At 45.1% G+C, this 13,108-nt stretch overlaps 1 long non-coding RNA gene across 1 annotated transcript; it reads left to right on the forward strand.

Moving 5' to 3' along the window:
* Positions 1 to 5,033: 5,033 nt before the first annotated feature.
* On the forward strand, positions 5,034 to 9,666 carry LOC112263974. Its single transcript, XR_002955564.2, has 4 exons — positions 5,034 to 5,309; positions 5,766 to 5,982; positions 7,096 to 7,181; positions 8,802 to 9,666. It is a non-coding gene; the product is annotated as an uncharacterized LOC112263974 (long non-coding RNA).
* The last annotated feature ends 3,442 nt before the right edge of the window (positions 9,667 to 13,108 follow it).

The raw sequence follows: 13,108 nt of genomic DNA on the forward strand, positions 1-13,108 counted from the left end.
GATAGGATGACATAAACTCTACAGTGGAAAGTCTGCACATTGTAGTTATCGGAGTCACATGGAATTGTTGTTCAATTTAAATGTTTGAATATGAAATTATTGGTGAAGAGATTAAATGTAATTCTAGCTTCCAAATGGGAGATTTGGGTTTTCATATGGTTAGGGCTCTGGTCAACCCTGTGAAGAGACATGGGTTATAAAACTTTTCAAACACACCCTTCTCGCTCCACTATATAAAGCCTTGATGAAAATGTAACCTCCTTTTCCAAGTACGTGAGGTCTGCAGCCTCTGCGTTAAAAGGACTAACATGTCAACTACAGAACTAAGCCAACCTCAGCGTGAGCTTTGGTTGCGAATGGTATGAACTTTGAACCCTTATTCACTACAGAAGTGATACCTCCTAGCCGTTGAGTTAGCAGCAGCAAACGCGGGCTAGGAAAGAACAGTATCCAAATGACCACCAGAGACATTCTTCAAAGGACAAAGGACTCGGTTTTGCAACACGGCCTTCCATCTACCACCAACCTACCGAAGCGCAGCTCAGAGTAAATATTTATTGCATTTTCCTTTTCCAAATGGGCGTTAATTTAGAATGCATAAGATACTGTATTTACGATAGCACAGCTCCCTTTGTCCCTCAGTCTTCCCGCTCTTTCACTCAAACCCAGACCCTTTTCTTTTGTGTAACCAGCTGTCATATCTGTTCTGCCTGCTAGGGACGTTTTCCTTTATGACGTAATTTGTAATCAAGGTATGATTCATTCTTTGTATATGTAATTCTGTGTGATTAGTTAGGTATTTAGTAAATACATAATTAAACCCAATTTTGTATTGCTGATTCAACTTGTTAGCCAGGGTTCGTGAAGATAATCAAAAATGTACAACTTTCAGATGAGACTGAATTAAGGTGACGATTAATATTGACTGCTATTGATGTAAAATATTACTAGGTCTTTAAGAGTTTTTTCGGAAGATAACAGCTCTATAAATATTCTTTTGTGGTGCCCCGACTCTCTAGTTAATTACATTTACATGATTAGCTCAATCAGGTAATATTAATTACGGAGAAAGGATTTTATAGAATAGCATGTCATATCACTTAATCCGGCATAGCCAAAGACACGACACTACCGAGTTCCAAACTGCCTCTGGAATCAACGTCAGCACAAGAACTGTTCATTGGGAGCTTCATGAAAGGGGTTTCCATGGCCAAGCAGCCGCACACAAGCCTAAGATTACCATGCGCATTTCCAAGCGTTGGCTGGAGTGGTGTAAAGCTCGCCGCCATTGGACTCTGGAGCAGTGGAAACGCGTTCTCTGGAGTGATGAATCATGCTTCACCATCTGGCAGTCTGATGCACGAATCTGCATTTGCCGGATGCTAGGAGACAGCTACCTGCTTGAATGCATAATGCTAACTGTAAAGTTTGGTGGAGGAGGAATAATGGTCCAGGGCTGTTTTTCATGGTTCGGGCTAGTCCCCTTAGTTTCAGTGAAGGGCAATCTGAACGCTACAGCGTACAATGACATTCTAGATGATTCTGTGCTTCCAACTTTGTGGCAACAGTTTGGGGAGGGCCCTTACCTGTTTCAGCATGTCAATGCCCCAGTGCACAAAGCGATGTCCATACAGAAATTATTTGTCGAGATCGGTGTGGGAGAACTTGACCTGCACAGATCCCTGACCTCAACCCCATCGAACACCTTTGGGATGAATTGGAACACAGACTGCAAGCCAGGCCTAATCAACCAACGTCAGTGCCCAATGTCACTAATGCTCTTGTGGCTTGAATGGAAGCAAGTCCCCGCAGCCATGCTCCAACATCTAAAGGAAAGCCTTCCCAGAAGAGTGGAGGCTGTTTTAGCAGCAAAGGGGGGACCAACTCCATATTAATTCCCATGATTTTAGTCAGGTAGTGTATCATACCCCCAAAACATTCTAACCTCTCACCATTACAATAACAGTGGTGGTTTGCATTTTTGGGTGGGTATGATATTTGTGTGTCTAACTTTCTCACTGATCATTATTCACGATTCATTTAGGGTTGTAATCATGGTAGCATCCACATTCATGTGGAACTGTTTAGAAACGTTCTATTCTTATTTACAATAATAGTGACTTCAAAATGACACAATACATTATTTGCCATTCATTTATTTGCCATTCAAGAAAAGAATTCTAAACATCATAATTTTGATCCCCTAACTATTTGAATGTATTTTTTAAAGCAGAAAGGGACAGCACAGGGGGATATAGAAATTATGGTGGCCTAGACAGGGCTCCATCCCCTGTCACCAGGCAGTATGACAGGGTTCCGGTTTGGCGCAGTGGTCTAAGGCACTGTATCTCAGTGCAAGAGGCGTCAGTACAGTCCCTGGTTTGAATCCAGGCTGAATCACATCCGGCCGTGATTGAGAGTCCCATAGGGCGGCGCACAATTGGCCCAGCAACGTCCGGGTTTGACCGGGGTAGGCTGTCATTGTGAATACGAATTTGTTCTTAACTGACTTGCCTAGTTAAATAAACTGCTATATGAGACTCACACACAGTGTGCTACTTTTGGTCAGAGCCCAAATAAGGGCATAGGCAATTACTGCCCACTGAATCTCTGTTGCCATTGTGCTTAACAGCAGAATGGAGACAGGTGGCAGAATCTGTAGAGAGAGGGACTGTCTGTGTCTGTCTGTGTCTGTCTGTCTGTCTGTCTGTCTGTCTGTCTGTCTGTCTGTCTGAAGCTGAGGTTGTTGTTGATTAGGATTGAGTATCACAGTGTAGACAAATAATTCAGGAAAGCAACTACTACTACTAGTATTATTAACAATAGTAGTGGCGGTAGTAGCAGCAGCGTGGTAGACAGATTTATAATGCTTATTTCATTATTTGACACATTGACTGTGGTTTTGTGGAGGGCTGTTGCACGCCTGTTAAAGATGTTTTGTTGTTTGTCAGTGTGTTGGTGAATCCTCACAGCCGCATCAACATAAAGCTGTGGACTCTGGGTTTCATCATAGCCAGCAATGCCAAAAGGTACAGTACCACCTTTTGTTTAACAGTGCTGTAACTCTACCACCCTAATATTAGCTCCTTAGCTAGAGCCTTGACTCAAAGTTATCAGTATGTATGAGAGTATTCACGGTAGTCACTTTTGTGTTTGTGTGTGTTTGTTCAGGGCGAGTATGCACTGCTCTGTGTGTCACAGTGACATCAAGGATTTGTCCAGGATGCGACCCTGCAGGTGCACTGAGCAGTGACCCAAACAAGCCTTTTCATTACTAACCTCATTTTCACAACAAGCAAAGCAATGGAGACAAGACTCTTGAGAGGTGCAGAGAGGGTGCAGCCTCCAATTCCTCCACTAGGTGGGGTCCTCATCCCACATGTTTCTCCACTGTGCTGAAAAGTCAGGCTTGTCCTCGAGGCAGTTGAGCGCCAAGTCCCTCTGTCTGTCCTGTTCGCCTCATTACACCACTCACACAGAGCAGAGACACTCAGAATGGCTGTCTGTCACCATGATCCCTCTGTCTCATATGAACCTGTCTGTTACCCATGAGTGTTTCTGACCTGCAGGACTGTCTCTCACCTGTGTGTTTCTCACCTCTGTGTGTGTGTGTGTGTGTGTGTGTGTGTGTGTGTGTGTGTGTGTGTGTGTGTGTGTGTGTGTGTGTGCGTGTGTGCGTGCGTGCGTGCGTGCGTGCGTGCGTGCTTGCGCCTCCCATCAGTCTCAAATCAAATCAAATGTATTTATATAGCCCTTCGTACATCAGCTGATATCTCAAAGTGCTGTACAGAAACCCAGCCTAAAACCCCAAACAGCAAGCAATGCAGGTGTAGAAGCACGGTGGCTAGGAAAAACTCCCTAGAAAGGCCCAAACCTAGGAAGAAACCTAGAGAGGAACCAGGCTACTTGGGGTGGCCAGTCCTCTTCTGGCTGTGCCGGGTGAAGATTATAACAGAACATGGCCAAGATGTTCAAATGTTCATAAATGACCAGCATGGTCAAATAATAATAATCACAGGCAGAACAGTTGAAACTGGAGCAGCAGCATGGCCAGGTGGACTGGGGACAGCAAGGAGTCATCATGTCAGGTAGTCCTGAGGCATGGTCCTAGGGCTCAGGTCCTCCGAGAGAGAGAAAGAAAGAGAGAAAGAGAGAATTAGAGAGGGCATACTTAAATTCACACAGGACACCGGATAGGACAGGAGAAGTACTCCAGATACAACAAACTGACCCTAGCCCCCGACACATAAACTACTGCAGCATAAATACTGGAGGCTGAGACATCACACATCTCATCACACATCTCTTGAGTCTAGGCTTCAGACGGCCATCACTGGGAGTTTTATGCCCTTCAGGTAAGTAATCAAACCCTTCTAAACAGGAATAGTTTCGTTTTGAACATGCTGAAACAGGAATAGTTTTGTTTTGAACATGCTGAAACAGGAATAGTTTCGTTTTGAACATGCTGAAACAGGAATAGGTTAGTTTTGAACATGCTGAAACAGGAATAGGTTAGTTTTGAACATGCTGAGACAAATACTTTATTTACCACTTACTATGATATATTTACACACACGCAAGCACGCACACACACACACACACACACACACACACACACACACACACACACACACACACACACACACACACACACACACACACACACACACACACACACACACACACACACACACACACACCCCTAGTGTGTGAAATATCAGTGTGTCCTGTTATTAGTAGAGGCTGCCTAGTGCAGGCAGGCAGTAAGGTCCTGGACAGCTAAGCACAGTAGAATAGCAGGCTGTGATTGACAGGCTGATAAATGGGCCAGCCCCCCAGAGAGAGAGGAGAGAGAGCTGTCAGGAGATGAGTTAGTGAGCAGATTACAGCTGAAATAAATCAAAGTACCCTGCTCTCTCTCTCTCTCTCTCTCTCTCTCTCTCTCTCTCTCTCTCTCTCTCACACACACACACACACTCCTTTCTCAGTCTCCTTATCTCTCTCCCCCTCTATCCTGTCTCCCCACCCTTTCTGTCTCTGTGATCTGTGATTTCACTACCGTAGTGAATACGTTTCCTCTCCCTCTTGTGCTCTTGACCCCGACAGTGGTTGGACAGTGTGTGTGTGCCTCCCATGTTCTCTCTCCCTCAACCCTCTCTTCCCCACACTTTCCGAGGCTTGTGTGTGTTTTCTCTCTGCTGTAGTCCAGAGGGAGAGACTCTTCGAGAGAGGGAGTGTGTGAGGCAGCAGCAGCAGCTGGAGGTGGGGCTGGACTCTACAGGCCAGTTCCCCTGCAGGACATCTCTCTGGTAAGACTGGGACATCGAGGCAATTACTGTCGACACACACTCACCTTCTGAAACACTAGCACTACCTTACTAGAATCTAGCCAGCTAGAACTTCCTTAGCCAGATATTAAACATACATGTAATAATAACATAATACACATCATCAGTCATGTGTGTGTGTCTATGTGTCTATGTGTGTCTATGTGTGTGTGTGTGCGTGCCAGTGCGTTGCGTGTGTGTGCATGTGTGCGTGTGTCTGTGTGTCTATGTGTGTGTGTTTGTGTGTCTTTGTGTGGGTCTATGTGTGGGTCTATGTGTGTGTGTGTGTGTGTGTGTGTGTGTGTGTGTGTGTGTGTGTGTGTGTGTGTGTGTGTGTGTGTGTGTGCGTGCGTGCGTGCGTGCGTGTGTGTGTGCGTGTGTGCGTGTGTGCGGGCCTGTGTGTGTGTGTGTGTGTCTGTGTGTGTGTCCTCTCCTCAGACCAGACAGAGTGCGAGTACCCTGGCGCTGCAGGACCACGTAGTGTTGTGTGTGTTTGGGGATGGGGGCTCCAGCTTGCTGGGTCTGGGGGACTTCATGATGCCTCTGAGGGCCAGCAGCCTGACGGCCCCAGAGCTGAGAACTGTGGTCTTTCTGGGAGACCCACATTACTTCAGAAGGGAGTGGCCCAACATACAATACTTCCCCAACATCTACGGTGAGTCTCTGGACATGTTGGAATACCCTAGAATAGATCTTAAGTCTACCCCCCATCCCTCTCCCCCAGAAAGACCGACAGACACAGAGACACAGAGACACAGAGACAGACAGACAGACAGACAGACAGACAGACAGACAGACAGACAGACAGACAGACAGACAGACAGACAGACAGACAGACAGACAGACAGACAGACAGACAGACAGACAGTACAGACAGACAGACAGACAGACAGACAGACAGACAGACAGACAGACAGACAGACAGACAGACAGACAGACAGACAGACAGACAGACAGACAGACAGACAGACAGACAGACAGACGGATAGATAACAGAGGACAGACAGACAGACAGACAGACAGACAGACAGACAGACAGACAGACAGACAGACAGACAGACAGACAGACAGACAGACAGACAGAGAGACAGACAGACAGACAGACAGACAGACAGACAGACAGACAGACAGACAGACAGACAGACAGACAGACAGACAGACAGACAGTGCCCTGAGAATTGTGAGTGAACGGAGTGTGTGTGTATGATGCCAGCGTGTGTGTAAGCAAACGTTTTTTGTGTGTGTGTTTGAGCAAATGACGTGTGTGTGACTGCCAGTGTTTGCGCCGACAGCCTGCCGCTGAGCTGTCAGAAAATAAACATGTTCCAGTAATTAACCTTGACAGGATCAATGTGCCGCCAACAGCAGAAATGTGCTAATGACACAATTAATCCATAATTAAGGCATGCTTTCTCACTGGAGACACATAGCAACTGGACCAACCCATCTGTGCTGCCTATCAATGACAGTCTGTACGATGAGAGGGGATGTGTGTGTTGATGTTGATGTTGTTATTCTTTGTTTGAGACATTAGTGCATAATGTCACAGTTATACACTAATACCCAAGATGTTGACATGATTTGTGACACAAAACTCAGTATTATAGAACAAAAATTGTGTTATATAAATGCTTTTGAGGATCTCATTCCTTTGAATGTGTAACATCATTGTATAGACGAAGAAGATATAGTTTGTTTGTATAGTTTACATAGTTGTACTTTTCAGTGTGCACCATTGTAATGGTGTGTTATGCTTTGTGCTTTGCAGACTCCTCCTAAATTGCTATGATACCTGAGAAGGTGGAGATCACCGCTGCTCACAGCACCGGCACCACGGTCCCTCTGCTGGTGGAGGTGGGTATTGCGACAACTTCACTTCCTAGCACTGTGCTACATCAAAACAGTGATGGGAGTTTTTTTCAGAAATTCATGGTTAAGTCACATAGTCAGTAAAAAACTTCTGGCCCTGAAGAATTCAAGATAGTCCAGAAAAAACATGTAGTTTTAGGTGGATGGTGACAATTTGTTATAGTAAAGTACTGTAACGACCCTGGGTTTATAAGCGCGGAAATCGACTCTGCCGCTGAAGCATGCTTTAGCGCGCCGGAAGGTCGAGGGTTCGAGACCTGCTCCCTGCTGTTTCAATACAGTACATTATTGATATTCACAGCCAGCCCTGTTTAACAAAACATTTTTACCAATGGAATCTTTAACTGACCTCTATACTGACTTTATGTACCAGCGGAGGCTCCTCAGTGGAGGAAGGGGAGGACCATCGTCAGTGAAAAAAAAAGTTTACCTTATTAGATAAAACTATAATAAATATATTAATGTCACCAAATAATTGATTAAAGCACACAGTTTTGCAATGAAGGTCTACAGTAGTCTCAACAGCACTCTGTAGGGTAGCACCATGGTGTAGAGGACAGCTAGTTTCCATCCTCCTCTGGGTACATTGATTTCAGTACAAGACCTAGGAGGCTTGTGGTTCTCACCCCCTTCCATAGAATTACACAGTATTCATGACAACTTCTGGAAAACGTCCTACAACCTATCAGAGCTCTTGCAGCATGAACTGACATGTTGTCCACCCAATCAAAGGATCAGAGAATGAATCTAGTACTGAAAGCATAAGCCACAGCTAACTAGCACTGTAGTCCATAAGCAAAGGGAAAAGGTGAGAGGAGGAAAGAGCGTAGATGCGAGAAGGAATTATACAAAGATCAAAGAGCTCATGCTGTTTGTATGTGGCTGCTATGAAAGTGAACTGTGTTTGCGTGCGATCAGGGGTGTATTGATTCTGCCGATTCTGTTGGGAAAAAGTTTATTAAACGGAAGCAAACAGATCAAAACGGGGATAAACATATCTGAATTTGTCCAACTCTCGTTTGCAACTGTTGGACTAAAGATTACACCCTAGATCAGCTAGATGCAGGCAAGAGTGTGCAAGGCCCTATTGAATATGTCAATGTCTGTCATCTTGATTACAGAAATGTCTCTTGACCTGTGCACCTACGTTGAAAACCTTCAATCATAGGCTAGGTTGTAGCAACCTCATGATGGGTATAGGGAAAATGTGCGTATCATGTAGTAGCCTAAACCTATAGATGTTACATTGAGCTGGGTGAATGGAATAAGAATCACAGTCATCCAATATGCTATAAACACACTGTATATAGATTTTCTATTGTGTTATTGACTTTACGTTTGTTTATTCCATGTGTAACTCTGTGTTGTTTGTGTCGCACTGCTTTGCTTTATCTTGGCCAGGTCACAGTTGTAAATGAGAACTTGTTCTCAACTGGCCTAGCTGGTTAAATAAAGGTGAAATAAAAAAACTTTTAAAATGCTGTGATAGAAATAAGGCCATGTCAAAGGCCATGCAATGATTCTCCTCCCTCATCTTAAACGGCACCAACCACCACTGGTATGTACTGTATATAGACTACTAACTATTCCCTCTCTCCCATGCAGTAAACAGCTCTAATGTGTGCTATGTGAACTAGGCAGACAGCCATGAGGACCTCTTCAGCCTGACCCAGGCCTTCTCTGTATGCTCCGTCTTCTCGGTTGACCTGCTCGACTCTCTCATAGCAGTTGTGTGTACACAGGACATCACAAGACTGGATCTAACATAATGTTAATAAACTGTCTGGCCATCACACAATGTTTACCATGACATTACCCGATATCCCTTAAATAGTAAATCAGTACTGCTTTGTTGCTTATACTTATGCTATAGTTCATGGCTTGAAAGTATTATTTTACGCTTGGGAAGCATGATAATAGTACTGTTGTACTTCTTCTCTACTCAATGCTATAAGGTCATGTATCTGGAGCACCAAAGATGGTGGACGATCGATAGCCTCCGCAAAATAGCTAGCTAACCAGTCAACTAACTTTTGAAAAGTCGTTACTAGTTATTGGCCGCTAGTAGAACACACAGTGTCACTGCAAACTGAGGGTTAGCTATCCTAACCAATGCCTAACCTAATCAAACATAAACTGACCCAACCTTACATCTGCGTGGTTGCCTGTCTGTTGTCTATGTTGTGGTGTATAGACATACTTCAATGCCAATGTGCCTGGTCTTATCTGTACGCTGGTCACGGGTGCAACACCCTCTTACTGAAGGCCTAGCTGTGAGACGACAACCAGCTGCGAGGAGGAGATATGTCCCTGAAGATGTGGGCGCTGCGCCAACGCTCCAAACTGGCGTAGCTGGCACTACAGGACGAGCTCCTCTGCTGCCTCGCTGTGAGAGTTTCTACTACTAACACACAGACACACACCTACAGTGGGGCAAAAAAGTATTTAGTCAGCCACCAATTGTGCAAGTTCTCCCACTTAAAAAGATGAGAGAGGCCTGTAATTTTCATCATAGGTACACTTCAACTATGACAGACAAAATGAGAAGAAAAAAAATCCAGAAAATCACATTGTACGATTTTTTATGAATTTATTTGCAAATTATGGAGTGTGAGGACTTCAAGGACTTGTTCTGGCAGGCTCTGGACTCTTTGGAGATCCTGTGTTTTGGACTCTATGGCCTGCTGGACCCTCCTAATCCCTCCATGAAGAGGTACACTACCCATGCTCTGCTGTTCTTCCCTCTGCTGTCCGCACGGACTTACTGTACCAGTCTCAATCCTCATTTCTCTCGGCATGTTCATCTCTTCTCTCACCCTCTCACTCATCAAATGTATTCTGAATAGGTTAGAACAGGAGTTTTCAAACTTTTCTTGCCCAGAGACCCCCATTATATGTTAGCAAAATCAAATAAAATTACGTCTTGTCTTATCATCAGGTGAATGATAATAGCAAGTAAAAGTAATCGGCATTTAGATTATAGATTTGATAGACCTCCACACAGTTCATTGGAAGAGGTAGTGTAAAACTCTGACATAGTCCATTAGCTCGAAAGGTATCTTGGCAGAGTAGAGCATTTTCTGCTGTTGTAAAACACATTTTCTGCAATTCTACACAGTTAGGCATGGAGCTAAGATACAATTTTGCAGTTGTAGCTAATTTCTTGCAATGTTATGCATTTGCCAGGGCTAATGCTGTGTTCTTCTGCTCAAACATTAGAACAATATTCATTTCTAATGCGGTGTTCCTCTGCTCAAACATTAGAACAACATCCATGGCTAATGCAGTGTTCCTCTGCTCAAACATTAGAACAACATCCATGGCTAATGCAGTGTTCCTCTGCTCAAACATTAGAACAACATCCATGCCTAATGCGGTGTTCCTCAGCTCAAACATTAGAATAACATCCATGCCTAATGCGGTGTTCCTCAGCTCAAACATTAGAACAACATCCATTTCTAATGCAGTGTTCCTCTGCTCAAACATTAGAATAACATCCATGCCTAATGCGGTGTTCCTCAGCTCAAACATTAGAACAACATCCATTTCTAATGCAGTGTTCCTCTGCTCAAACATTAGAACAACATCCATGGGTATATGCCCTGAATGCCCGTACATTAAAATAAAATAAAAATCCCTGACTGTCTAGCTTTTATTTTATTGTTAATTCTCAAAGATGGTGTTATTTTTAAATATATATATGTATATATATATATATAGTTCAATATCTTTTCTGCATGTTTTATATCTGGTTTTGGTTGTTTAAATTGACACTGAAACTATTTTTCCATCACGAAAATTAGATGGCCCTCCCAAAAATGTTCTATATGGAAAAATATATATAATTAGCTCAAATGACTGTAATTTCCTCCATATTAATGGGATAGTTTGAGATTTTGGCTATGAAGCCATTCATCTACCACCCCAGAGTCAGACGAACAGGAACAGATAGCATGTCACGGCTGATGAAAGGAGAGGACCAAGGTGCAGCGTGGTGAGCGTACATTCTTTAATTAAGAAAAGACGCCGAACAAAACAATACACACTACAAAACAAAACCGTGAAGCTGAAGGCTAAGTGCCATGAAGAAGGTCAACTTCCTACAAACACAGGTGGGAAAAAGGGTACCTAAGTATGGTTCCCAATCAGAGACAACGATAGACAGCTGTCCCTGATTGAGAACCATACCCGGCCAAAACATAGAGATAGAAAATCATAGAAACAGAAAACATAGAAATGCCCACCTCAACTCACGCCCTGACCAAACCAAAATAGAGACATAAAAAGGCTCTCCAAGGTCAGGGCGTGACATAGCATTCTAGAGTAACTGTTCCTGTACACTTCCACCAGAGTCACCAGCTCCCCCAGACCAGGTCTTCTGCTCCGTACCCTTCCACCAGAGTCACCTGCTCCCCCAGACCAGGTCTTCTGCTCCGTACACTTCCACCAGAGTCACCTGCTCCCCCAGACCAGGTCTTCTGCTCCGTACACTTCCACCAGAGTCACCTGCTCACCCAGAGAAGAGCTAAGACCCCAAGTCACCGCCTATGAAACTTCTCCTACCCCACCTCTCTACCCCTCCACCCTGGACCTTCCCTACACTGCCCCTTTACTCTGGACCTTCCCTACATCGCCCCTCCACTCTGGACCTTCCCTACACCGCCCCTCCACCCTGGACCTTCCCTACACCGCCCCTTTACCCTGGACCTTCCCTACACTGCCCCTTTACCCCTCCACCCTGGACCTTCCCTACATCGCCCCTCCACCCTGAACCTTCCCTACATCGCCCCTCCACCCTGGACCTTCCCTACATCGCCCCTCCACCCTGGACCTTCCCTACATCGCCCCTCCACCCTGGACCTTCCCTACATCACCCCTCCACCCTGGACCTTCCCTACATCACCCCTCCACCCTGGACCTTCCCTTCCCTCCACCCTGGACCTTCCCTACATCCTCCCTCCACCCTGGACCTTCCCTACACTACCCCTCCACCCTGGACCTTCCCTACATCGCCCCTCCACCCTGGACCTTCCCTACATCACCCTTCCACCCTGGACCTTCCATACATCGCCCCTTTACCCTGGACCTTCCCTACACCGCCCCTCCACCCTGGACCTTCCCTACATCGCCCCTCCACCCTGGACCTTCCCTACATCGCCCCTCCACCCTGGACCTTCCCTACACCGCCTTTCCAACCTGGACCTTCCTACTCTGCCCCTCTACCTCTCCAACCTGGACCTTCCCTACACCCCCCCCCTTCACCCTGGACCTTCCCTCTGCCTCGGACACCATATGGTTAATGATTCCACAGAGGACACAAGCAATTGGTTTACGGAAATCTTATGTCTTTATAAATCTTTATACATTTTTGAATGGAGATTCATGGAAATTCTTATTGTTGTTGACACAGCACCCAACCCCACCGCAACTGTCACACTGTCTTTTATATTCCTGACTGATTTACACTGAGAGTACAAAACATTAAGGACACCTTCCTAATATTGAGTTCCCCCTTTTGCCCTCAGATCAGTGTCAGTTCTTTGTGACATGGACTCTACAAGGTGTCAAAAGCGTTCCACAGGGATTCCCATGTTGACTCCAATGCTTCCCACAGTTGTGTCTGGTTGGCTGGATGTCCTTTGGGTGGTGGACCATTCTTGATACACGGGAAACTGTTGATCGTGAAAAACCCAGCAGCATTGCAGTTCTTGAAAAACTGGTGCAGCCTGGCACCTACGTACCATACCCTGTTCAAAGGCACTTAAATATTTTGTCTTGCCCATTCACCCTCTGAATGCCACACATACACAATCCATGTTTCCATTGTCTCAAGGCTTAAACATCCTTCTTTAACCTGTCTCCTCCCCTTTATGATTGTAGTGGATTTAACAAGTGACATTAATAAGGGATCA

The sequence above is a fragment of the Oncorhynchus tshawytscha genome, linkage group LG12 (assembly GCF_018296145.1).
Source record: "Oncorhynchus tshawytscha isolate Ot180627B linkage group LG12, Otsh_v2.0, whole genome shotgun sequence".
NCBI lineage: Eukaryota > Metazoa > Chordata > Actinopteri > Salmoniformes > Salmonidae > Oncorhynchus > Oncorhynchus tshawytscha.